The sequence below is a fragment of the Delphinus delphis genome, chromosome 6, assembly GCF_949987515.2.
Source record: "Delphinus delphis chromosome 6, mDelDel1.2, whole genome shotgun sequence".
In the NCBI taxonomy this organism is placed as follows: Eukaryota; Metazoa; Chordata; class Mammalia; order Artiodactyla; family Delphinidae; genus Delphinus; species Delphinus delphis.
The window spans coordinates 20293875-20319439 of record NC_082688.1 but is presented as its reverse complement, the minus strand read 5'-3'; the positions used below and the strand labels follow the sequence as shown (position 1 = coordinate 20319439).

The window sequence follows — 25565 nt, the reverse complement described above, 5'->3', positions numbered from 1 at the left end:
TCCCCTTCAGCGGCCTTTGAAGAGTCTGCCAGGTTGGGGACGGGGCAGGGCACAGACTGTCCTAGAGACGCTTGTCATCTCACTCGGCTGTGTTGTCATTAGAAAAAGTAAGTCATCACTTTGGGCTGTCTAATGGAAATAGTGAGAAATAGCCCTGCTAATGGTGCGGGGAGAGGTTGTCTAGTCGGCTGGCTTGTCTATAAATTCCCCACGCGTTCTTGCTGGAGCAGAATGAATGGGGCTGCTGTGTTTTACCTGGAGCTCTGAGCAGGGCAGGGCTGGCGGAGACGCTCCCAGTTCTAAAAATAGTAGTGGGATTGGAGCTGAGGGGAAGAGGAAGGGGCTCCTTCGGGAGCTGGGTGGGACGCCTCACCCCCTTCCTCTTCCTGCCGGGCCCTCTGTGAGGAAGCGCCGTGGATTCAGAAAATTTAGATCTGGGAGGGTCCTGGAGCCACCAGCCGTCACGGCCCCTCCTCACACAGGAGAGGAGACCCTGGAGGCCCGCAGTAGGGAAAGGACTGGCCAGCCGTCCCCAGCCCAGGGGGAAGGTCCCAGATGGCAGGCTGTTTTCCTCCTGCTTTTAGCAAGGCGGCAGCAGGCCGGGCGAGGTTTTCTCTCCCTGCCACTGGGAGCGCACAGGGCCTGGGAACTCCTGGGGCCGGATGTGGTTAGGCTTCCTGAATGTCGCCCAGCAGGCGAGGAGTCCCTGGCTAGTCTGCCCTGAGCCCTGACCTCAGCCAACTGGCCTGCCAGCGCCACGCCTTCCCCTTGCCGTTGTCCCCACCCTTGCTGATTTGTCCTTCTGTCGCCCCCTAGACTGTGTGCAGGGAGGGAGGACCAGGGCCCGCATAGAACCAGCCTGCAGGACAGAGGGCCTAGTGCCTTGGGACCTTTCTCTGCCCATCCCCAGGAACAAGCAGGGGCAGCTAAGGTAGAGGCAGGGGCCTGATTCAGAGGTAGGCAGGCCAGGGGTCAAATCCCAGCTCTGCTTCTCACTAGCTGTGGGATTACTGGCACGTTACCTAGCCTCTGTCAAATGAGACAAGGACATCTCTCTCACAGGGTTCTCCTCAGGAGTAAGGGGAATGGTCTGTGCAAAGTGCCTGGTATGTAGTAGGTACAGACAGCCCTCCGTATCTGCGGGTTCCGCTTCCACAGATTTAACCAACCGCAGATAGGAAAAAAAACCCAAAAACATTCCAGAAAGTTCCAAAAAGCAGAACTTGAATTTGCTGAGCTGGTGACTATTTACATAGTATTTCCGTCGTACAACTAGTTACATGGCATTTACATTGTATTAGTATTATAGGTAATCTAGAGATGATTGAAAGTATATGGGAGGGATGTGTGTAGGTTCTATGCAAACACTATGCCAGTTCATATAAGTGACTTGAGCATCCCTGGATTTTGGTATCTGCTGGAGGTCCTGGAACCACCCACCTCCCACCACACAGGATACCAAGGGACGACTGTGCTTAGTGGCAGCTGCTATTGCTAGATCGAGCGTGAACGTGTGCTTGACTCTGCAGCCCCCTTCCTTGGCCCTCCACCCATGAGGGCATGGCAGGTGTGGGGTTTTTTGTTTTATGAATGCAGTTGACTTTTGTTATATTGTTACAAAAGTAATTCATGTTTATTATGAAGAAAACATTTAGTACAGTTGAAACAGGAGAAGGAAATGTTCACCCTTCATCCCAACACCCAGAGATAACCACTGTTAACATTTTGGGGTGTATCCTGTCAGGCATTTGTTTATACACACATATACGTTTGTGTGTATAAGCAAATTGCAAATTGGGGTTGCCCATGCACACAGTTTTCTGAGTTGCTTTTTTCCATTTAACAATGTAGTGTATCCACGTTTCCATGTCAATAAATGTGCTTCTACAACATCATTTTTAGTGCCTATAGAGTATTTCATTGTGTAGATGAAACAGGTTTTATTTTTAAAAATCTTCAGTAGGTCAACATTTAGGTTGTTGCCAATATTTCATTGTTACAAAAACCTGAGATAAAAATCTTTATAGCTATATCCCCAGCATCCAGTGTACATCTTTGACCCACCACAAATACTTGTTGATAAATGAACATTTTGTTAGAATAAATTCCTGCTACTAGAATTTCCAGATGAAAGGGTATATATTTGTAAAAAAGGCTCTTGATACCTATTGCCAAATTACTCTCCAGAATGATTGTACCAATTTATAATCCCAGTTAAGATTGACCAATTCATCCTGCTTTGCCCCAGACTCTCCCTTTTTAACATGAAAAATCTTGCTTCCTGGGAAACCCCTCAGTCCCAAGCAAATTGATACAGTCTGGGTAAGAGACCATTTCCCCACACACTCGCCAACACTGTGCATTGTTACATTTTTTAGGAGGTTCATTTCTTTGAGTACTAGAGATGTTGGATGTTTACATGCCTTTCAGTTATTTACATTACCTCTTTTGTGAGTAGCTTGTTCAGATCTTTTGCCCATTTTTCTGTTGGGCTGTTTATAGTTTATTAATTCACAGGAGCTCTTTATAAAATAAGGATATCTGTATATTAACCTTTTATTTTTTTAAACTATAGATGTTTCTGATTTATGGGTAGTCATATCTGTAAATTGCTTTGGTGGCAGCTTTATTGAAGTATTATTCACAAATCATACAATTTATCCATTTAAAGTGTACAACTCAATGGTTTTTTAGTATAATTACGGACTCGTGCAACCATCACCACAGTCAATTTTAGAACATTTTCATTATTTCCAAAAGAAACCATACCCTTTAGCTATCACCCACCCATTCCCCCATCTCCTCCAGACCTACACAACCACTAATCCACTTTCTGTCTCTATAGATTTGTTCTAGACATTTCCTATAAATGGAATCATGTAATATTAAGTCTTTTGTGACTGGCTTCCTTCATTTAGCGTGAGGTTTTCAAGGTTTATCCATGTTGCAGCATGTATCAGGACCTTATTCCTCTTATGGTGGAATAATATTCCATTGTACGGCTATACCACATTTTATTTATTCAGTCATCTGTTGATGAATCTTTGGGTTGTTTCCACCTTTGGACTATTATGAATAATGCTGCCGTAAATGTTTGTGTACAAGTTTTTGTGTGGACGTATGTTTTCATTTCTTTTGAGTATATACATAGGAGTAGAATTCCTGGATCAAATGGTAACTCTTTTTAACTTTCTGAGGAGCTGCTAGAATCTTTTCCAAAGTAGCTTCATGATTTTACCTTCCCACCATCAGCGTACAAGTATTCCGATTTCTCCACATTCTCTCTAACACTTATTTTCCTGTTTTTTTAAAATCATAGCCATCCTAGTGGTTGTGAAATAGCATCTCATGGTGGTTTTGAATTGTGTTTTTCTGATGACTAATATCATATTTATAAATTTAAAAAAATATTATTTTGCCCTTAGTGTTGTGGTATCCACCCCAGGGTTATACAATATTCACTTCCCCCCACACCTTGAACTTTATGGTTTTATTTTTCAACTTTTAACATTCAGTCTATCTGGAATTTACTTTGGTATATGGTGTGAGCAAAAATGCTTTTCATTCTTTCCAAACAGTTATTTGCTCCAGTGCTTTCACATTATGTTAGGATAAGTATCCTCTCATTACACTTTTTAAAAAAGAATCCTTTTCTCACATATTTGTTCTTTTATTTTTTTTAACATCTTTATTGGAGTATAATTGCTTTACGTTGGTGTGTTAGTTTCTGCTTTATAACAAAGTGAATCAGTTATATGTCTACGTATGTCCCCATATCTCTTCCTTCTTGCATCTCCCTCCCTCCCACCCTCCCTATCCCACCCTTCTAGGTGGTCACAAAGCACCGAGCTCATCTCCCTGTGCTATGCAGCTGCTTCCCACTAGCTATCTATTTTACATTTGGTAGTGTATATATGTCCATGCCTCTCTTTCGCTTTCTCACAGCTTACCCTTCCCCCTCCCCATATCCTCAAGTCCATTCTCTAGTAGGTCTGTGTCTTTATTCCTGTCTTACCCCTAGGTTCTTCATGACATTTTTTTTTTAATTCCATATATATGTGTTAGTATACGGTATTTGTCTTTCTCTTTCTGACTTACTTCACTCTGTATGATAGACTCTAGGTCTATCCACCTCATTACAAATAGCTCAATTTCGTTTCCTTTTATGGCTGAGTTGTATTCCATTGTATACATGTGCCACATCTTTATCCATTCATCCGATGATGGACACTTAGGTTGTCTCCATCTCCAGGTTATTGTAAATAGAGCTGCAATGAACATTTTGGTACATGACTCTTTTTGAATTATGGTTTTCTCAGGGTACATGACCAGTAGTGGGATTGCTGGGTCATATGGTAGTTCTATTTGTAGTTTTTTAAGGAACCTCCATACTGTTCTCCGTAGTGGCTGTATCAATTTACATTCCCACCAGCATTGCAAGAGGGTTCCCTTTTCTCCACACCCTCTCCAGCATTTATTGTTTGTAGATTTTTTGATGATGGCCATTCTGACTGATGTGAGATGATATCTCATTGTAGTTTTGATTTGCATTTCTCTAATGATTAATGAATATTTGTTCTTTTAAATGCAATTCAATATAATTTTATTAAGTCCCCACCTCCTCCCTGCCTCTCCCCACCAAATCTCATTGAGATTTGCATTGTAATTACATTTAAAAATATACATCAAAAAGGGGAGTTTTGAAGTCTATACAACACTGTCTTCCCATCCAGCAATAGAATTATGTCTCTTCATTTATGCAAATCTTCTTTTAAGATTTCTGAAGTAAAGTTTTGAAAAAAAAATTTCCATACTGGTCTTGCACATTTGTTGTTAAACTTATTTGAGGAAATTGAAAAATTTTATTTATATTACAAATGGGAATATTTATTTGTTTGCATTACATATATTCCTTGATATACTTGTACAAAACTTGTACAAATATATCCTAAACATTGCTGAGCTGAATAAAATAAAGAAAATCTCCCATTCTCCAAGCCCTTTCCCCATTGATAGCCACTGCTGTAAGTTTGGTGTGTTCCTCCAAGTATTTTTTCCATACACATAAACTTAGTATATCATATAAACCTTTCACATCAGTCTTAAAGTTCTCCCTCTTTCTTTTTACTTAAAAACATTTGTAAATTAATTTTTATTGGAGTATAGTTGATTTACAATGCTGTGTTAGTTTCTGCTGTACAGCAAAGTGAATCAGTTATACATATACATCTATCCCCTCTTTTTTAGATTTCCTTCCCATTTAGGTCACCACAGAGCACTGAGTAGAGTTCCCTGAGCTATGCAGTAGGTTCTCATTAGTTATCTCATTAGTTATCTATTTTATACATAGTAGTGTATATATGTCAATCCCAGTCTCCCAGTTCATCCCACCCCCAACCCCCTTGGTATCCATAAGTTCTCTACATCTGTGTCTCTATTTCTGCTTTGCAAATAAGTTCATCTGTATCATTTTTCTAGGTTCCACATATAAGCAATAGTATATATGACATTTGTCTTCCTCTTTCTGACTTACTTCACCCTGTATGACAGTCTCTAGATCTATCCATATCTCTGCAAATGGCACTGTTTTGTTCCTTTTTATGGCTGAGTAATATTCCATTGTATATATGTAGCACATCTTCTTTATCCATTCCTCTGTTGTTGGACGTTTAGGTTGCTTCCATGTCCTGGCTATTGTAAATAGTGCTTCAATGAACATTGGAGTGTATGTATCTTTTTGAATTATGTTTTTCTCTGGGTATATGACCAGGAGTGGGATTGCTGGGTCATATGGTAATTGTATTTTTAGTGTTTTGAGGAACGTCTATACTGTTCTCCATAGTGGCTGTATATAATTATTTGATTATTAGTGAGGTTGGGCTTCTTCTTACATTTATTAGCCATTTATATTTCTTCTTCGGCTCATCAGTTCATATCATTTGCCCAGTTTTCTACTGGGGCATTTGTTTTATTTGTAATATTAGAATATTAACCGTTTGCTTATTATGTAGGTTACAAATATTTTTTCCAGTTTATTATTTATCTTTTAACTTTATTTATAGTATCTTTTATCATTCAGAAGTTAACATTTTTTAATAATCAAATATTTTTGTAGTCAAGTCTGTTTTTTGAGGGTAGGGGGCTATACTTTCTTAGGCCTTTTCCTCTCCAAAATTATAACGAATATTCTTCTGTATACTTTTCCAGTACTTTTAACCTTTTATGTTTTACATTCATATTTATTTTATTTTATTTTTTGCAGTATGCGGGCCTCTCACTGTTGTGGCCTCTCCCGTTGTGGAGCACAGGCTCCAGAAGCGCAGGCTCAGCAGCCTTGGCTCATGGGCCTAGCCGTTCCGCGGCATGTGGGATCTTCCCGGACTGGGGCACGAACCCATATCCCCTGCATTGGCAGGCGGACTCTCAACCACTGTGCCACCAGGGAAGCCCTACATTCATATTTTTAATTCATCTGCACTTTATCTAGTGCCTGGTGTCAGATGGAACTCTCACTAATTTTTTCCCCAAGTGGTTGACCAATTTTTCCAAACCTATTTTTTTTTAAATGAAAGCTTCTTTCTTTCTTTCTTTCTTTCTTTCTTTCTTTCTTTCTTTCTTTCTTTCTTTCTTTCTTTCTTTCTTTCTTCCTTCCTTCCTTCCTTCGTTCCTTCCTTCGTTCCTTCCTTCCTTCCTTCCTTCCTTCCTTCCTTTCGTTTTCGTTTCTGTGCGAGGGCTTTCTCTAGTTGCAGCGAGTGGGGGCCACTCTTCATCGCAGTGCACGGGCCTCTCACTGTCACGGCTTCTCGTTGCAGAGCACAACCTCCAGATGCGCAGGCTCAGTAGTTGTGGCTCACGGGCCTAGTTGCTCCGCGGCATGTGGGATCTTCCCAGACCAGGGCTCGAACCCATGTCGCCTGCATTGGCAGGCAGATTCTTAACCACTGCACCACCAGGGAAGCCCCAAACCTATTTTTTTGAGTTATCCTTCCTTTACTCATTTATCATAGACCAAATTTCCACACATTGGTGGGTTGATTTTTGAATTCGCTTGTTTCCCTCATTTATTCGTCTATTTCTACATCATACTGAGACTTAATCACTGTAGCTTCATAATATGTTTTAGTAGTATTAAACATCCCAAGGCTAACTTCTCATTATTCTTCTGTAAAATTTCCTCTGAAGTTACACACCCTAATTCTAGGCTGCTGGTGATTTTACCCATATCTCTTTAACCAACGTATTTCAATATCAAGAATGACACCCCCAAAACCTACAAACAATAAATGCTGGAGAGGATGTGGAGAAGAGGGAACCCTCTTGCACTGTTGGTGGGAATGTAAATTGATACAGCCACTATGGAGAACAGATGGAAGTTCCTTAAAAAACTACAAATAGAACTACCATACGACCCAGCAATCCCACTACTGAGCATATACCCTGAGAAAACCATAATTCAAAAAGAGTCATGGGGCTTCCCTGGTGGCGCAGTCGTTGAGAGTCCGCCTGCTGATGCAGGGGACACGGGGTTTGTGCCCCGGTCCGGGAAGATCCCACATGCTGCGGAGCGGCTGGGCCTGTGAGCCATGGCCGCTGAGCCTGTGCGTCCGGAGCCTGTGCTCCGCAACTGGAGAGGCCACAGCAGTGAGAGGCCCACATACCGCAAAAAAAAAAAAAAAAAAAAAAAAAGAGTCATGTACCAAAATGGTCATTGCAGCTCTATTTACAATAGCCAGGACATGGAAGCAACCTAAGTGTCCATCAACAGATGAATGGATAAAGAAGATGTGGCACATATATACAATGGGATATTACTCAGCCATAAAAAGAAACGAAACCGAGTTATTTGTAGTGAGGTGGATGGACCTAGAGTCAGTCATACAGAGTGAAGTAAGTCAGAAAGAGAAAAACAAATACCATATGCTAACACATATATATGGAATCTAAATAAAATAAAATGGTTCTGAAGAACCTAGGGGGCAAGACAGGAATAAAGACACAGACTTAGAGAATGGACTTGAGGACACGGGGAGGGGGAAGGGTAAGCTGGGTCGAAGTGAGAGAGTGGCATGGACATACATACACTACCAGATGTAAAATAGATAGCTAGTGGGAAGCAGCTGCATAGCACAGGGAGATCAGCTCGGTGCTTTGTGACCGCCTGGAGGGGTGGAATAGGGAGGGTGGGAGGGAGACGCAAGAAGGAGGAGATATGGGGATATATGTTTATGTATAGCTGATTTACTTTGTTATAAAGCAGAAATAACACATCATTGTAAAGCAATTATACTCCAATAAAGATGTTAAAAAAAAAAAGAATGACACCAGATCTATAATAGCATGTCCTCATGTCCTACAACCCATAATAAGCTGGCCCATACTTCTCTTTGCTCTTCTCCATGACTCCTAGGTATTGCTGAAATCATCTGAAATTTTATTTCTGATTGTTATTATTCTTAAACATTAGTTCTATTGCATTTTGAGAATCATTTACTTAAAATTGCATTTAACTTATCAATTATGTCATCTGTAGTTAAGTGTATAAATGTTTCTGGCTTCATTGCTTGCCAGTGTCTTGTATCCCACAGCATCTTTTTCTTGACTTCTAGATTTTGATTCATTTTGGTTTGGAGAGCTTTCTTGAGTAAATTTTTCAGAAAGGATCTGTGGGTGGCATACTTTCTTAGTCTTTGTAAGTCTGAAAATATTTGCCCTCATGTTTGAGTCATCTTTTGCCTGAGTAGTGAATTCTAGGTTAATAGTCCTTCTCCCCCAGAAACCTGAGAGAAAGGCTCTATTGTCCCAGCATTTGGTGTTGTAGGAAGTGCAGTACTCACTTGATTTGCTAAAGTTTCTTTATGGAAGCAAGCAGGATTTCTCTTTCTAGTCTTTGGAATTTAGAAATTTCCCCAGATTATTTCTAGTTGTTTGCTCTCTTTTGGTAATTTTTCCTGGTACTAACTAGGTAAGCCTTTTTGGTCTGAAGACCCAAGTCTTCCCTTAGTTCAAGGAAATTTTTTACTGATTTTTGGAATAATTTATTTTCTATGTTTTAAAATTTCCTCTTTTTGGATTTCCTACTACAAATAATAATAATAATACCACCTAATATTTATCAAATGTACTTTCCTTCTGCTGTAATATGCAATCTGCTTAACACTGTTGTTATTATTCCCATTTTATAGGTGAAGAAACAAAGGAACAGAGAGGTTAAATAGACTGTACAAGGTCTCACAGCTAGGAGGTATAGTCCATGATCCAAACCCAGGCATCTGGCTTCAGAACCTGTGTTCTTAGCTACTGAGCTATACTCCCTGCCTGTCAGAACCAACCTCCAGACTTGACCCTGACCCTGACCTCGATACCCTTCAGTGCAAATTTGAGTGTTGACAGCTAGGGACTCTATAAGCAGTAGGAGAAAACATAGGGGTGCTAGAATGAAGGAGCCGAAAGAGATTGAGAAACTGAGGACCAGAGAGGAGCAGAGATCATCAGAGGTTCTCCAGTGAATTCGGAATTGGGAATTTTCCCCTCCCCCCTTTTCCCTCTGTTCAACCGTGCTCTTCAGGCCTCATCTCTGTCCCTGGTACTACTGCATGGTCTCCTGGTGGATCTCCTGGTTCCTACTCCTGTTCCGTTAGTCACCCTCTAAGCAGCAGCCAAGATGATTCTTCCTATAAAGCAGACCCGGTCACCTTCTCACTGCTGAATATTTGTTGAATGACTGCATGAATGAAAAAATAATTCCAGAGTACCTACTGTATGTCAGACACTGTGCTAAGCACTGGCGATTCAGGACACATTAGGCAAGAATCTTCCAGTTGCAAGTGACAAGAATCCAACTCAAATTAGCTTCAGGCAAGAAATGGAATTTATTGGATTTAGGAGGGTAGCCTCCAGGCATAGCTGGATTCGAGACCTTGAGCAATGTCACCAAGAGCTGGCTTCACCCGCTCTATCTCTTGGCTCTACCTGCTTATGTGTTGGCTCACTCCCTTAGTGATGGAAGATAGTTGCCAGAAATACCAGGATGAAGGCCTTACAGTTTGACTCCCTCAATCATTTCAGCAATAATCCTGGGTCTGAGTCTTATTGGTTCAAGCTGGACCATGTGCCTATCCCAGTCACTGAAGACAATAGGATGGGATAAAGTGATTGGCTGTGGCCTGGGTCACATGGCCATCCCTGGAGTGGGAGATGGGTCAGTTCCACGTGAATCACCTGGTTTGAGAGTCGGGGAAGGACGGGTGGTTCCTCAGATGGCAAAGAAGCACAGATAGAAGCTGGCCAGGCAAATGTCCTCTACTTTGTGGTTCATCAACCAACATAGTTCTCATCTCCATAGGGCTAATTACTAGTCTAGTGTGGTAGAGGACAATTGGAGGAAAGACACACCCCAACCAAGTATGAACAATATATAATGAAAAGATGACATTTGTGACAGAAGGCCCGGTGAGGGCACCTACTGGGAGGATCTGGTCAGGGATGTGAGGCAAGGGGCAGGAGCTGGGATGTAGGAAGGATCACTCTAGGTGAGGACCTTAAGGCAGACCAGTGTGCGTGGGGGCATGAGGGAGGGGAAAAGGAAGCACGAGGTGAGCTGGAGGAGCGTTCAGGGTCCGAGAGGCTGTGTAAGGAGTCTGAACTTTATCCTGGGGCGCTGGGAGCTCTGTGTTTGATGTGTGTCATAGAAAGCTCACAGCCTTGTTGATGAGAATGGCATAGAGGATGGCAAGGCGAGAGGCAGGGAGCAGTTAGGAGGCTGTTGCCCTCACCCTGGGAAGAGGTGCTGGTGCCTTGGACTAGGGTGCAGGGGGCAGGGATCGAGAGGTGAGAGATCCACATGATGTGGAGGGTGTGGGATCTGTGAGATCTGGTGAGTAGGTGGATGGGGGGAGAGTTTGGGATAGGGATGACGCCCATGAGTCTGGTTCAGGCAAACAGGCGATTGGTGGTGCCGTTTTCTGAGCTGGCAGCAGTGGAGAGGGAAACATTTGGGTGACAGGATCATGAGTCCCACTGTAGGTGTGACTGCTATGTTAGAGGCCTAGTTAGTGAGTTCTCGTGGAAACAAGGACATTTTTGACCAGGGCTTCTTAAATCACCTGCGGTGAAGAGCCTTATACTTTTGTTAAAACACACACTGTATATGATATCTCATGCTGGTTTGACAGCACCTGAACTAGCCTTATAAGTATTCAATCAGACCCGTCCATTGTCTTGCACTTGGATGTCATGGCAATGTCAAGTTGCTACAGAAGTTTCCAAACACTCTTGATTTTGCTGCTTATCTTGTTGTAAACCAGTAACAAGCAGTTCATGGACCAGTGCATCCTGCAGACCACATGCTGGGTGGCACTGATTTCGTCCAACCCTAGCACCCATTTTAGAGACAGGGAAATTAAGGCCCAAGGAGGGGACTGGCCTTGCCCCAGGTCCTGCAGAAAACAGCAGCAAAGCCAGCATTTCAGTCCAGTCTTTCATCTGCTGACCCTCTGTTTTGGTGACCCGGCCTTACGCCCAACAGTCCAAGCAAGGGGTGAACTCGGGGGAGTCCGGGGGTGAACTGCATTTAGCGGCCAAGGTCACAGGGCTGACCTCCACATCTGTGCCGAACACTTCTCAGGAACTCCAGTAGTCAAGACGGCCTGACCCTGGAGCTGGCACAAGCACATTGGGTCGAGGATTGCTCCCAAGAGCCTGAAATTCCAGGCCAGTGAGTGGCTGGTTGGACCGGGGCCAGGAAAGGAGATGGTCGTGGCTCTTGGCCATCCTGTGCCACTGCAGCGCCCAAGGTCAGGATGATGCTTGGTGGCTGTGATGCGTGCCCCAGGCCAGCGACGGTTCTCAGGACCAGCTCTCCGGGGGGACTTTCATCTACTGGCTTTTGCTGCACGTGGGCTTCCCCTGGCTGTCGTTGGGAGATGCAGTTCCCATGAGCAGATTGGGGATTGCCCTTGCTGCCTGAAGTTGCTGAGGAGGAGACACATGTGAAGGGCGGAGACATTTGGGGAACATGAATTAGGGCGGGAATACAGCTTAAGAGCATACACCTTGGTGCCATGCTGCCTATCTTGCCATTGCCTTTGCCATGCAACCTTTCTGTACCTTAGTTTTCCCATCTGTAGGATGGGGATGATGATAGTAGCCTGTTGCTCAATAAATGTTAGTGATTGTCAGCTATTAGTAGAACTGGGCACCATGTTAGGCTCTCATCTATTAGACCCTCAACAGATATTTTCACATTTAACATTACTCTTTTTTCTTTTTTTAAATACATTTATTTATTTATGGCTGCGTTGGGTCTTCATTGCTGCATGTGGGCTTCCTCTAGTTGCAGTGAGCAGGGGCTACTCTTCGTTGCGGTGCACGGGCTTCTCATTGCAGTGGCTTCTCTTGTTGCGGAGCACAGGCTCTAGGTGTGCGGGCTTCCATAGTTGTGGCTCGTGGGCTCTAGAGTGCAGGCTCAGTAGTTGTGGTGCACGGACTTAGTTGCTCCTCAGCATGTGGATCTTCCCGGACCAGGGCTCAAACCCGTGTCCCCTGCATTGGCAGGTGGATTCTTAACCACTGCGCCACCAGGAAAGTCCTAACATTACTCTTTTCACCAACCCACTCAAGGTCAATTCTGTCCTTTGACAGATGATAGCAGCAACAATGACAACACAGCAACAGGCCCTCCATATGCACTATCTCATTTAGTCTTCCGCAGGGCCCATTGAGGCAGATGGTAATAGCCCCATTTTACAGATGTGGAAACCGAGACTCAGAGACATTAAAGCGACTTGCCGAAGATGACTCACACTCAGATTTTTTTTAGGCTGCAAAGTCTGTGCTCTTTCTAAATACCACTGACAGAACCTAATCCTTTAGTGAGAGGACCTTGTGGGGCCTGGGACTGACTCTTGAAGGGGAGGAGTGAAACTTGGGCGCTACTGGACATCCATCTCTGGCCTCATTTTAGGGATGGAAGACTGAGACCAGTAAGGGGGAAGGGACCTGCCCTGGGTTCTGCAGACTACAGGCCAAAACTCTCCCTGGGTTTGAACCTGAGCATGGATGCCTGCTCTGTCCTACTCACCTGCACTCCACTTGCAGCACGTGCCCCCAGGAAGAGCCAGGAGCACGCCCTTAGCAAGCGGTGGGAGACTGTGTCCCTTGCCCTGCTGTTAGGGTCATAGAGGCCAGAACATGGCAGGACAGTTCCTGATTAAGCATCAGCACCAGGGTCAGCTGTGCCCACCCTCCAAGTCAGATCCCAGGAGCAGGCTGCTTCCCTGCCTGTGTCCATAGTTCCGAGTACAGGCTCCAGCACATAATAGGGATTCAGTAGTTATTGAAATAACCAATAAATGTTTCTTGGCCCACTCTTCTGTGGGGATGGCATTTCTGCATGGAGACTATAGACCCCAAAACCAAGGCTGTAAGACCCAGTGAGTCTCAGGCCCAGAACTTCCTAAGTGGGTTAGCAGAGTCAAAGCTTGGGCTGGGGGGGCATATGCAGGTACTTCCACGGTTCCCCTGGGCCGCCAGGGCCTTTGCCCTCTTCTGCAACAGGGTGGGGCAGGGGCAGGGCTCTGTAGACGTCGGGGCCAGTGTGTCCCGGCCCTGGCTTTCATTACCCCCATCACCCAAGCACAGGCCTGGCCCTTTCATTGTCCAAGGCAGTGAAAGCCTGAGCAGCCGCTGGTGGGGGCTGGGGGTGGTCTTAGCCTGTCATAAGCTCTGGAATTCCTGGGACCACATCTCCCTGGCTTTGTGCCCAGTTTCTGCCATAGTGGCGTAACTCTCCTCCCCACCCTGGAATAAAATCCCAGTGGACTTTGGATCAGAAGCCAGGACAGGGAAGCTCATTAAATAGCTTTTGGCAGGTACCCTCCTTTTTCTGAGGAGGGTATTGCCAAGGGTCAGTCTCCCCCAGGTGGAATCTGCGCGGGGAAGGAAGGTGGGTGGGTTTCCATCTGTGCAGGGTTCATGATGGGGTCTTGCGAACACAATTCCGAGCGGACCAGGCTTAACACAGTGGAGGCAGTGAGGGAAGACAGATGGAGACTTGCTGCGGTGCAGCTGCAGGGAACGGCCTTTCCGGGGTGTCTGGGCTGTATCTTGCTGCTGCTGCATCTCCCTGGAACCTTGGGCTCTGCCTGGGGGTGCTGCTTCTCTTAAAATGGGAGGTGCACATACACTGGCTCCCTGCTAACCCTCCCTGGTCCTAGCTCTGGAAGCTGCTGCCAGCTTGCCTGAACAGTGAGACGTTTGCCTGCATGGCTGGGCTGTATAGCCAACTGACTTCTCAGTATGTAGCTGGAGGGCTCTGTTCCATGGCCGCCCTGTGCAGTGGTGCAGGGCACAGCGGATAGTGGATTGGGTTTGATCTGTAGCTGTGCACTTACTGGTGACCTTGAGCAGGTTTCATTATCTCTCCGCCTCTGTTTAACTATCTGTAAAATGGGGACAGTAGACATCATATCTGATAGGGTTATGAAGATTTCATGAGTCAGTAATTGGGAAGTGCTCTGAACAGTGCTGACACGTACCGTCAAATAAGTGTTTGTTAAATAAAATATGGAGATCAATAAATGGGGCCCAGGCTCTGAGGGCCCAGGTGCTGATCCTGTGGCCTGTGGGCCACCTGGATCTCGCTGTTCCCTAGATCCCAAGTCCTCCTGTACTGAATAGCACCATAATTTACATAGGTCTGAGAAGCATTGGGGTGCAACAGAAGGAGCACTGGACTGGCAGTTAGCAAGCTCTGGTCCCAGCCCTGCCTCTCAGTTGCTCTGTTTCCTTGGGAAAGTCACTAACCCTCTCTGGGCCTCAGTTTCTCTGGCTGTAAATAGGGAATATTTATAGAGTGAAAGATCTCCAAGGACCCTTTTGGCTTAGATAGCCTGACTGACAGTGACTCTCCCGTCCTGCCCCAGGCTGTACACTGGGAGGGTCCACATGCTTTGTTGATTTGTGTCTGGAGCTATGGAGAGGCAGTGGGCAGTGGCCGCCTGGGCTCCCCAGGCACTAGATGCTCTCCTAGCCTGGCCTGGCCTGCTTCTGGGCCTCAGGACACTGAAGTGCTGTGCCCTTTCCTCACTGTCCTTGTGGTCCAGAGTACTGATGAATGCATTCTGGATCTGTTCTGGACTCAGTGCCCTGGGTTGGCAGGGCTGCTCTGGCACAGTGTCTAATGATGGGCTGGCTAGTCTGACTGTGAGCCTGATGTCTGTCTCCATCACTAAGCTGTCGGCTTGGCGAGTGCAGGGCCCCTTTCTGCCTGTTCTCCACCGCATCCCCAGGGCCCAGCACAGAACCTGGCACGTAGTTGGTGCTCCGAAACTGTTTGTTGATTGAGAGGTGAAGACTCAGCTGAACTCATAGACTTCTCTCATCTCAAGGAACCTTATATTCAGGCTCTCCACCCTAAGGAATCTTATCCTAAGCACCAGAAATTCCGCCCTGGGAACCATCAGCCTCCCATTGGAACTGGCCGTCTCCTGAGACTCACCTCCTTAGTTTCCCAGGACAAGAATGGGCCCTGTTTCCCAGGAACCTGCAGGATGAGAGCCTTCCAATCTGGAGGGTTCTTGGGCCCTGCAAGGACTGCCTTGGCTCTGCCCCCAGGGACAAGGCAAAGTGTTGATTGGAGTGGGAAGTGCCCAGCTCAGATGAGGGCTGTTCCAAGTTGACCCTAATAAAGGATGTTTTCTTATGTCAGCATGCGTGAACATGCTGGTATGTGTGAGAGAGACAGGAATAGAGAGTCAGAGACAGGGTCAAGGAGGCAGGCAGAGATAGACATTCAGAGACTTTGAGCCTAGTACAGGGAGACTAAGAGGCAGAGGGACAGCACTTCAGCCTAGGGTGGCCGAGGCAGGGTGAGGTGGGAAAGGAGGATAGGGGCTCCTCCTGCCCCATTTTTTTCTGGGCTGACATCCAGTTTGCCTGCTACTTGGGTGGTAAGCATGTTCAGGTTGGAACTGGCTATGGGACAGACACCCCTGACCTGAGCCCCAGGCGCAGCCCAGGGTGTGTTTGTTGAAATCAGACAACCAACTGCAGCAGCCGTAGCCTCAGCATCAAACAGCTTTGCGCTGGCAGGACAGCTTCCTGTGGGGCTGCACGGTGGTTTCGAGTGGGCGCCCTGGAGCTGGACCTACCGGTCTTCAGATCCTACTGGTCTTCAAACAGCAAGCTGTGGGCAGCTTCCACTACCATTCCCTACGCTGGATTCTTCATCTGCAGATAGCGTAATACCAGTACCTGCCTCACAAGGTGCCGATGAGGATTAAATGAATTAACGAAGGCCGAACTCTCGAAATGGTGCCTGGCCCGGGATCGCTGAATCCTCTGTTAACCCCTCAGGTGGGTAGGTCAAGGGTTGTCAGCCCCATTTTACAGATGAGGAAATCCAGGCTCAGAGATGGGCAGGGACTTGCTCAGCGCACCCAGTCAACCAGGGCTGGAGCTGGGACCTGAGCTGGGGACCCTTGCCTCCCAGTCCAGTGCTCTTCCTCTGCCCCCGCGGTCCCTCTGTTAGGGACCTCTCCTTCACTTGTGATCCTGACTCTTGGGCTGTTGTAACATGCTTCTCGCAGCCACCGTCGCGGGGGGAGGAAGCCCCAAGCTCTCTGTCCCTCTCTGCTTGCCCGGATTTGGCACACAGAAGTGCTAAACAAAAACATGCGTGTTGGGCTGCGCTGATGGTGCTGCTGGGAGATGACTGAAGCAGCCGCTCCCCCGGCCCCCGGGGGCGGTGGCATTCTTGGAGTCAGTGCCGGTCGGTCGCAGGACCCTGGGTTAAATTGCAGCCACCCACTGGGACGAGAGCAATGTGGGGGTGGGAGGGCGCCGGGAGGTTTCCATGATTGGCTCCGTCCTGGTCCTGCTGGAGAGCCGGAGCTGCGGCCAGTGGGGTCGCGCTGCCCCAGCTGGGGGAGCCCTTGGGATGTGTGTGGGGAACAGCCGGCTGGGAATCCCAGTGCCAGGGAATGCTGCTGTGAGCCATAGATGCCTCTCCCTCCAGAGCGGCACTCCGGGGGGGCCAGCCCCGGGCCTGGGGACTGATGGCAGGGGAGCCAGGGCTGGTGCGTGTGAGCCTGTAACCCAGGAGCCGTCCGGGCCCCTCGCAGGCTGAAGGACGGGGTGGCCGAGGACTCTTCCTCGAGACATCCCGGGCTCCTTTTCAGATGAAAGTGTCTTGGGAAATTACAGAGTTTTCTATCTGATGGAAGAAAGAAGTCCAACCTCTCTCCAGAGTGGCAGCAGCGGGCTGGACAGGGTGTGTGTTTTGGAAGCGCGCTGGAGGAAGAGGAAGAGGAGGCGGGACGAGTGATGCAAGGGTTTGAAAAAGCCACCTAGATGTGGGAGGGGAACCTGGTCATTTGGTTCGGCTTTTCCCGGCAGGTATCGCGCCCCTGGGGACCTTGGGTAAGTCCATGAATAGCCCTGCTGACACAAAGGAGCTCTGTCTGCGGAAGGCAGCCGCTTGACGCGCCACCAGGAGCTGCCACAGCTGCCCGCCCGTCCGCCCGCCCGCCGGCGGGCGGACGGAGCTGGGCGGAGACCCGCGCGGGCGGGCAGGCTGGCAGCAGCGGCATCCAGGAGTCCCCGGGTCCCTGCCGGAGTGTGCTGGGTAGGTGCCTCGGTGCCAGGGTGTGTGTATGGCGGGCGGGGGGCTCTTGTCCAGGGCACCCCGTGCCCCTGTTTCTATTGTTTCTTCCCCAGGGCAGCCATTGGTAGGCATGTTGCAACCAAACCATGTGTGTTCTGCTCTGAGATAGCTGTGTGTGTGTGTGTGTGTGTGTGTGTGTGTGTGTGTGTGTGCGCGCGCGCGCGCGCGCGCGCGCTTGTCTGTCTGTCTGTCTCGGGGTGGGTGGGAGGGAGCCTGCAGGGCTAGGGGCATGCTTCCGCTGTGTGCTGCTCCCACTTCAAGGCTGGTCAGCTGGCTTTTCTTTCTGAGGGAAATGAATGTTTGGTGAGCAGAAGTCCGGCCACTGCATAGGGAGGGAACGCTCAGCCAGCGCTGCTGGCGATCTTGTCAGGGATGCTGACCACACACGAGGCACTAGGATGGCTGTTCTTGCCTAGTTCCGTGAGGGGAAGGAGGTGGTCTCAGGGGCTGGACTGGGGGTGGGGTCGCATCTGATCCTTGCGGCTTCGGCTGTTATGTTCACTGGAAGTACAAGCAGAGATGCTCTGCCTCCTGAGCCTCTTGGGAAAGGTCTTGCACCTGCCCCTTTGGCTCCTGCTGAGACCCGTAAGTAAGGAAGGGGATAATTGTTAGGGACCTGCTCACCCCACAGAGCAAGCCGCTGTAAGCAGACAGAGGCCAATTCTTTTATCAACTTGGAGGCCTCACATCTCTATGCTTGTCCTGGGGTGTCCAAGAAGAACCCTCGTGCCCTGGGACCTCAGGGCTGAGGAAAGCCCAGGTCCAGAGAGGGGAGGGGCTGTGCCCAAGTTCACACAGCAGGTCTCTGGCCAGGACCAGGATGGAGGACGTCTGTCTCCTGGAACAGTGAGGACAGGATATGTGGGTGCCGTTACCCTGTGCTCAGCTCTGAATGTGGCGTTCCTGGCTTGAGATGCCTAGCTAAGTACAGGGCCACTGGGCCTCTCACCAAAAACTTGCAGCATCTTGCTGCCCTCAGGCCTCACGGCTGGGGGCTATCTGGCTCCCCTCTCGAGGTGGCTGGAGTGGGTATATCTCCTGGAAGGAAGGAGCTGCACTGTCTGACCCGCCAGGGCCCGCGGCATCCCAGCCAGGGCACTGCGGCCATAGTCAAAGTTTCCACCAGGGCCGCTTGAGTCCTCCACGCCCAGCCAAGGGGCACCTCCCCTCTTCGCCAGCCCTAGCATGTGGCAAGGCTTAGCCCAGGGCGGGCCCTTCAGGGAGCGAAGTTCCACAGCAGGGCCTGCTCCAGGCCCGGGCTGGCATCTGCTGCAGCAGGGGGATGGTGAAGATGGGGGCAGCTGAGGTGAGTGACCCCCTGTTGGGGAGTCTCTTTGAACCAGCGATCGTCGATGGGGCTTCTGATTATAAGTATCTGGTATCAGTGAAACCACCCCAGCCCCTAGCCTTCTTGCCTTTGCACGTGCTGTTCCCGCTGCCTGGAAAGCCCATCTCTTCTCTTCTCTCCAGGTCTTAATCCTACCCAGACTTCCATGACTAGAGCAAATACTGCAGTTGGAATCTGTCTGTCCCTTGGTGGTGGTACCCACTGTGGTTGCTTCATGTCTTATTCATGTAGGATTTGAGCCTTACTCATCCCTTGGTCCCAAGGGCCCAGCCTGGGACCTGGGGCATGATAGGAAAGGGCTCAGATGGGTTTCCTTGAGGACAAGCTCTGACGTCCAAGTCAGCTCTTTCTACCCATCTCCTAGCTCTGCCTGGCAGACAGTGGGCACTACCAGCTTGAGGCCTGGCGAGGAGTCCCTCTGGAAGGGTCCTAGTTTCTGCATGGCAGGGTTGCTTCTACAGAGCCACGGGTTGGGGGATGGGATTTTTGATAGGAGACAAGGCAGGGAGAACCTTGGCTTCAGCCTGGCGGAGGCCACAGGGAAAGCTGGGCTGGGATCGTGCTGGGCTGGGTGGTGTGGTGTCCATCCCATGGCCTGGGCCACAGAGGGTGGGAGGGGCAGCCCCAGCTAGTTTGAATGCAGTGCTCCTGGTCCTTTGCACAGACTGCAGCAGCTTGGAGCTCAGATTGGGCCCTGTTGGGATGGTGCCAACCAGGGTGGTGGATTGGAGGGTTGGGGGAGCGTGCGGTTCTCAGCCAGTGGTCTGCCTGGCTCCCCCAGTAGAGGCGCAGCTGAGGAGGGAATGCCCACGCCCCGCTGGGTTCCTAGGGGCGCTGAGAGCCTCTTCCTGTTCAGTCTCCCAAGGCCCTAGAATAGCTGAGTCTGTTTGCCTTCTGGACAGATACGGGACTGAGGCAGGAAAGGAAGGATTTGCCTGAGGTTATATGCGACTCAGCAGCACGGCAGGGACAAGAACCCAGGTCTCCGGGTCCCCCCCGCCAGGTTTCTCTCCGTCACACCAGCTGGATGACTCAGAGTACTTGGCTTTCACCTTGATGCTCCCTTTTTGGGGACTCCCTTAGTGACACATTCCTTTCCAGGACTGTCGCATTTACTAGCTAGAGCCCGGCTCTCCTCTGAAAAAGCAGCGCGTGCAGGTAAAGAAAGCCCTGGCCTGGCCAACAGGCTGGAGACTGAGGCACAGGCTGGTCCCTGCTCACTGGATGATCTCAGGCAAATCTGCTTTTTTCTCTTGCTCAGTTTCCCCTTTGGAGCAACCAGGGACTGGACCAGGTATTGCCTGGCCCCTTCCAGGCATCCAGAGAATCTTCCATTCTCTGCAGACGCTCTCCTCTTCCTGGGTTCCGAGAGTCATTGGTCAAGGCCAGGGTCCGGCTTCCCAGGGAAGTGGCCCCCTACCTGTTCCTCAGGCCCTTCTGGTCAGAAGCCTTCTCTTGCAAGCTGGAGCCTGGGCCGAGGCTGGGAGGTTTGTTGTTGTTTGTGGAGCCAGGCCGTTTCCAAGATGTCATTGCTCAGGGAAAACCATCATTCCTCCGAGGGATAAAGAGGCTGCTTACGGCTCAGCCTGGAGAGGCTGGAGCCGCTCACGGCAGGCCAGCCAGGCTCGGCCCCCGGGAGTCGCCACCTTTGCCTGAACAACCAGCTGGTGGGGGCAGGATTGGGAAAGGGGTGCTGGGGCCACAAGCCGCTTGAGAAATTGGAGCTTCCAGGCACGGAGGAGAGGAGAAGGGGTCCCAGGAGACCCTCTTCCTCTGGCAGTGGGCCGAGGTCATCACTCCAGACGTGTGGAGAGTTGCCAGGTGTGCCCTCTGCTCCAGATGGCCTTGGGCTTCTCCCCTCTCCCTCTGCCACGGGCTGGCCTGCCCGCACCTGGCACTGGGGCTCAGGCTGCTGCCGGAAAACTGTCAGCGGCTCCCAACTTAGAAAGGTGGGGAGTGCAGGAAGTTATTTGGAACTGGGCGCGCTCTCCCCTACGTAGCCAGGGCTCTCTGTGGCGTCCTTGGTTATCTCTTGGTGGGGTTAACCTCGGGCTGATAGCAGAACTCACACACTCGGGGCAGGGTGGCAGAGGGTGGGAGGCATGGGGAAAGGCAGAGGAAGAGCTGGGCAGAGCCTCTGGGAGCCAAATGGCTGGCCACAACCTTGAAAAAAGGCTGGAGGCAGCCACGGGGAGAACACTGGAATGGAAGGTGGCGTGCCTGTCCCACTCCTCTAGTCAAGGGTTGTAACTGTGTCCGCGCAGAGCTCCAAAACCTTCACTGCTCACACCTCGATTAATGAAGTTCCCAGTTGATTCAAACAGCGGCTCTGTAATTGCTTTCTCTGCCTGTCTCCCTCTCTTCCCTCCACATGTGTCTAACACCCACTATGTACAGTGCACTGGCCAGGTACTGGAGGTATAGGTCCAATCTTTAATCTAGTGCCAGGGATGGGCGTGTAATGGATGGTAACAAGACAGCTTTGACAGGGAGACTCGTGGAGAGGGAACCCTGGGGAAGCTTCCAACCCAGCCCGGGAGACCCTGCAGGAGGTGAGACTGAATCCGGATGCACAGATGCTTGTCCATCGAAGGAGGAGATCTCCATCCCAGTCTGCCCACCCCACTAGGGTGTAGACATGATTCCTGCCTGACCATAGAGATTGCCTATGTGTGTCCATCCACATGCTGCGACTTATCGCAGTGGTGGCCGAATAATGTTGTATGCAGGTGCATGGGCTCTGGACTTGAGGGCAGGCTCTCCCTCTCTACAGTTGGGTGCCCTTGGGTAAGACACAGAAACTCTCGGTGCCTGCATTTCCTCAAGCAGGGGCCCAACCTCACTGGGGTGATGAGATGAGGTGTGTACGCAGAGGGCTGCGTGCGTGCTGACACTGAGGCATGGGGGCAGCGGGGGTACCCCTGGCACCTTCCCTTACTGGTGGCTGTCATTGAATGGGATGATGTGGGTGAAGTGAGGTGTTCGGCATAGAGTCTGACACTGAGGCATGGGGGCAGCGGGGCTACCCCTGGCACCTTCCCTTACTGGTGGCTGTCATTGAATGGGATGATGTGGGTGAAGTGAGGTGTTCGGCATGGAGTCTGACACTGAGCGGGCATTTGCTGAATGGGAGGGGGCACAGCAGCTTTGGGGCTGGGAGGGAAGAATCCGCTGGAATGTGCTATCAGGCCCTAGGATGAGGGCTTTTATTTGCTTTTGAAATAAACTTTTATATTGAAATGTAAAAGACAGCAAGGGTAGAAGTATGTAGCCAATGAATTTTCACAAAGTGAATAAACTCTCCAGGTCAAGAAACAGAACATTCTAGTACCCTGGGAACCTACCCCGCCCCTGGCCGCGCCCCACCCCTCAGTCACTGCCACCTCAAAGGGTAACCCTTTTCTTGCCTTCTCTCACTGAGTAGTGCTGCCTGTTTTTGAATTTTGTATTCGTGGAATCATTGAGTATGTATTCTTCTATGTTGACTTCTTTGGATCAGCATTTTGATGGTGAATCCTTCAGTATTATTGTACTCAGTTTTATTCCGTTCACCCCCACTGTGTGTGGTATTTCACTGTGTGAATATAGGTGCCCCAATTTATCCATCCTATCATTGATGGACATTTGGGTTGTTGCCAGTTGGAGGTTATCATGAATAGTACTACTATGAATATTCTCATACATGTCTTTTGATGCACTGTAATATACTTTTCTGTTGGGTAAATACCTAAGGTTTACAATTGCTCAGTCATAAAGTTGTATATAATTAGCTTTAGTAGATTCCACTGTATAATTTTCTTTTTTTTAACATCTTTATTGGAGTATAATTGCTTTACAGTGGTGTGTTAGTTTCTGTTTCATAACAGTGAATCAGTTATGCAAACCCACATGTCCCCATATCTCTTCCCTCTTGCATCTCCCTCCCTCCCACCCTGCCTATCCCACCCCTCTAGGTGGTCACAAAGCACCGAGCTGATCTCCCTGTGCTATGCGGCTGCTTCCCACTAGCTATCTATTTTACATTTGGTAGTGTATATATGTCCATGCCACTGTCTCACTTTGTCCCAGCTTACCCTTCCCCCTCCCCATATTCTCAAGTCCATTCTCTAGTAGGTCTGCATCTTTATTCCCGTCTTGCCCCTAGGTTCTTCTGATCTTTTTTTTTTTTTTTTAGATTCCATATATATGTATGTATGCATACGGTATTTGTTTTTCTCTTTCTGACTTACTTCACTCTGTATGACAGTCTCTAGGTCCATCCATCTCACTACAAATAACTCAGTTTCGTTCCTTTTTATGACTGAGGAATATTCCATCGTATATATGTGCCACATCTTCTTTATCCATTCATCTGTCGATGGACACTTACGTTGCTTCCATGTCCTGGCTATTGTAAATAGAACTGTAATGAACATTGTGGTACATGACTCTTTTTGAATTATGGTTTTCTCTGGGTATATGCCCAGTAGTGGGATTGCTGGGTCATATGGTAGTTCTATTTTTAGTTTTCTAAGGAACCTCCACACTGTTCTCCATAGTGGCTGTATCAGTTTACATTCCCACCCACAGTGCTAGAGGGTTCCCTTTTCTCCACACCCTCTCCACCATTTATTGTTTGTAGAATTTTTGATGATGGCCATTCTGACTGGTGTGAGGTGATACCTCATTGTAGTTTTGATTTGCATTTCTGTAATGATTAGTGATGTTGAGCATCCTTTCATGTGCTTGTTGGCAATCTGTATATCTTCTTTGGAGAAATGTCTAATTAGGTCTTCTGCCCATTTTTGGATTGGGTTGTTTGATATTGAGCTGCATGAGTTGCTTGTATGTTTTGGAGATTAATCCTTTGTCAGTTGCTTCATTTGCAAATATTTTCTCCCATTCTGAGGCCACTGTATGATTTTCTCAAGCGTGACAACAATACACCCTTTTCAGGCAGCATAGGAGAGCACCTGTTGCTTCACGTCCTCACCAACAGAATTGGCATTAGCTATTGTGATGTCTGATTGTGGGTTTAATTTGCATTTCCTTGGTGACTAATGAGGTTTAGCACCTTTTCGTATGTTGATTGGCCGTTTGGATTGTCTCTTTGTGAAGTGCCTGTTCAAGTCTTTTCTCCAGTTTTCTATTGGATCCTCTTATTGATTTGAGGGAGCTTAAAAAATATTCTGGATATGTGTTCATTGTTGGATATGCACATTGCAAATATCTCCTCCCACTCAGTGGCTTGCCTTTTCACTCTTTTCTGAAGAATAGAAGTTCTTCATTTTAACGCAGCCCACTTGTCACTCTTTGTCTCTGTGGAGAATGCTCATTGAATCCTGTTTCTTTGCCTATTACAAGGTTGTAAATATTCTGTTGTGTTGTCTTCTGGATGTTTTATTGTTTTATGTTTCATATTTAGCTCTGAAATCCACCTGAAATAGATTCTTACGTAGGATGGACGTAGAGGTCAAGACTCATTTCCTCTGGGTGGATATCCAATTTATTCAAAAGATCATCCTTTCTCACTGTCGCCCTATCACCTTTGTCAGAAATCAAGGGGCAATAGGGTGAGCTGAGTTTTGAAGGATGTGTAGGAGTTCACCAGGTGGACAGAGGAGGGGAGAGGGTTCTGGGAGGAAGTGCAGTTAGCACAGATTTAGAGGTGCCTGAGAGGAGTGTGCTTGGGGAACTACCAACAGTTCAGCCTGGCTGGAGGGAAGAGGGGAGAAGTGGTGTGGTGGAGAGGCCGGTTGGCAGGGACAGGACACACAGGGGAAGGAGCTGGGACACCAGAGGGTTGCGGTGGATTTAAGCTGGAGGGGAGTATAGTCAGGTTCGTATAAGAGAGATGAGAGACGGTCCCATGACAGGAGGATGAGTTTGGAGCCTGCTGTCAACCCAGACAAACCCAGCCTTGACATCCCCCTCAGCAGAGACAGAGCATGTCTTCTTCAGAGAAGCAGTGGCAGAGGTAGCAGTGTGCCTGGGGCCTTGGAGGGTGGCCTTTGGCTGCAGCTTTGCGGCCGAGTCCAGTGGCCAGATATACATTCCAGTGTCCTTGAGTGGAAAAGCTTCCCGCCACTCCAACCCCAGCCGCCACCCAGTGCTGCCAGCACTGCAGGCCCTGAAGGAGGAATAGTTTAGGAACTGGAGCAGACGGACAAGGTTGGGGTGTGGGGGGGTGGATCTCTGGAAAGGGGGTGCTTTCTGCTTCTCCCGCCCTTGATGCACCCACAAGGATCCCGGCCTCACCTTGGGCCCTGAGAACAGACCCTTCCAGGCTGGCTGAGATTCAGAGCTGGACAGACCTCCTCCAGGAGAGAGCGGCCTAGAGAGGGGAGTCGCTTGGCCCGGAGCCCCGCAGTGGGCCATACTTACCCAGCTTGGCTACCCACCAGCCTCCAGGGCCTTTGGGATGGGCCTCAGTTTTCTCCCCTGAAACGTACAGATAATAATAGTGCCCCCACCCTAGGGCTGTGGCCCGAATATGTCAAGTGCCTTCTCCTGGAGTGGATGCAGGGGAAGGGACTGGTGATGATGATGATGATTACAGGAATTGCAAATGTTTAA

The 25565-nt window shown here is 48.7% G+C and overlaps 1 protein-coding gene across 4 annotated transcripts in view; it reads left to right on the top strand.

Moving 5' to 3' along the window:
* The window catches only part of RGS3 (regulator of G protein signaling 3), a 108595-nt gene that overhangs the window by 56065 nt on the left and 26965 nt on the right, over positions 1–25565 (top strand). Inside the window, exon 1 of one of the 4 annotated variants that reach the window (XM_060014282.1) lies at positions 17406–17418. The exons of 2 other annotated variants lie outside the window; for them this stretch is intronic. The gene's annotated coding sequence lies outside the window, so the exon portion shown is untranslated. Of the gene's footprint in view, positions 1–17405; positions 17419–17451; positions 17624–25565 lie in introns of those variants that run through there. One more of the 4 variants, XM_060014281.2, reaches the window with a different exon arrangement.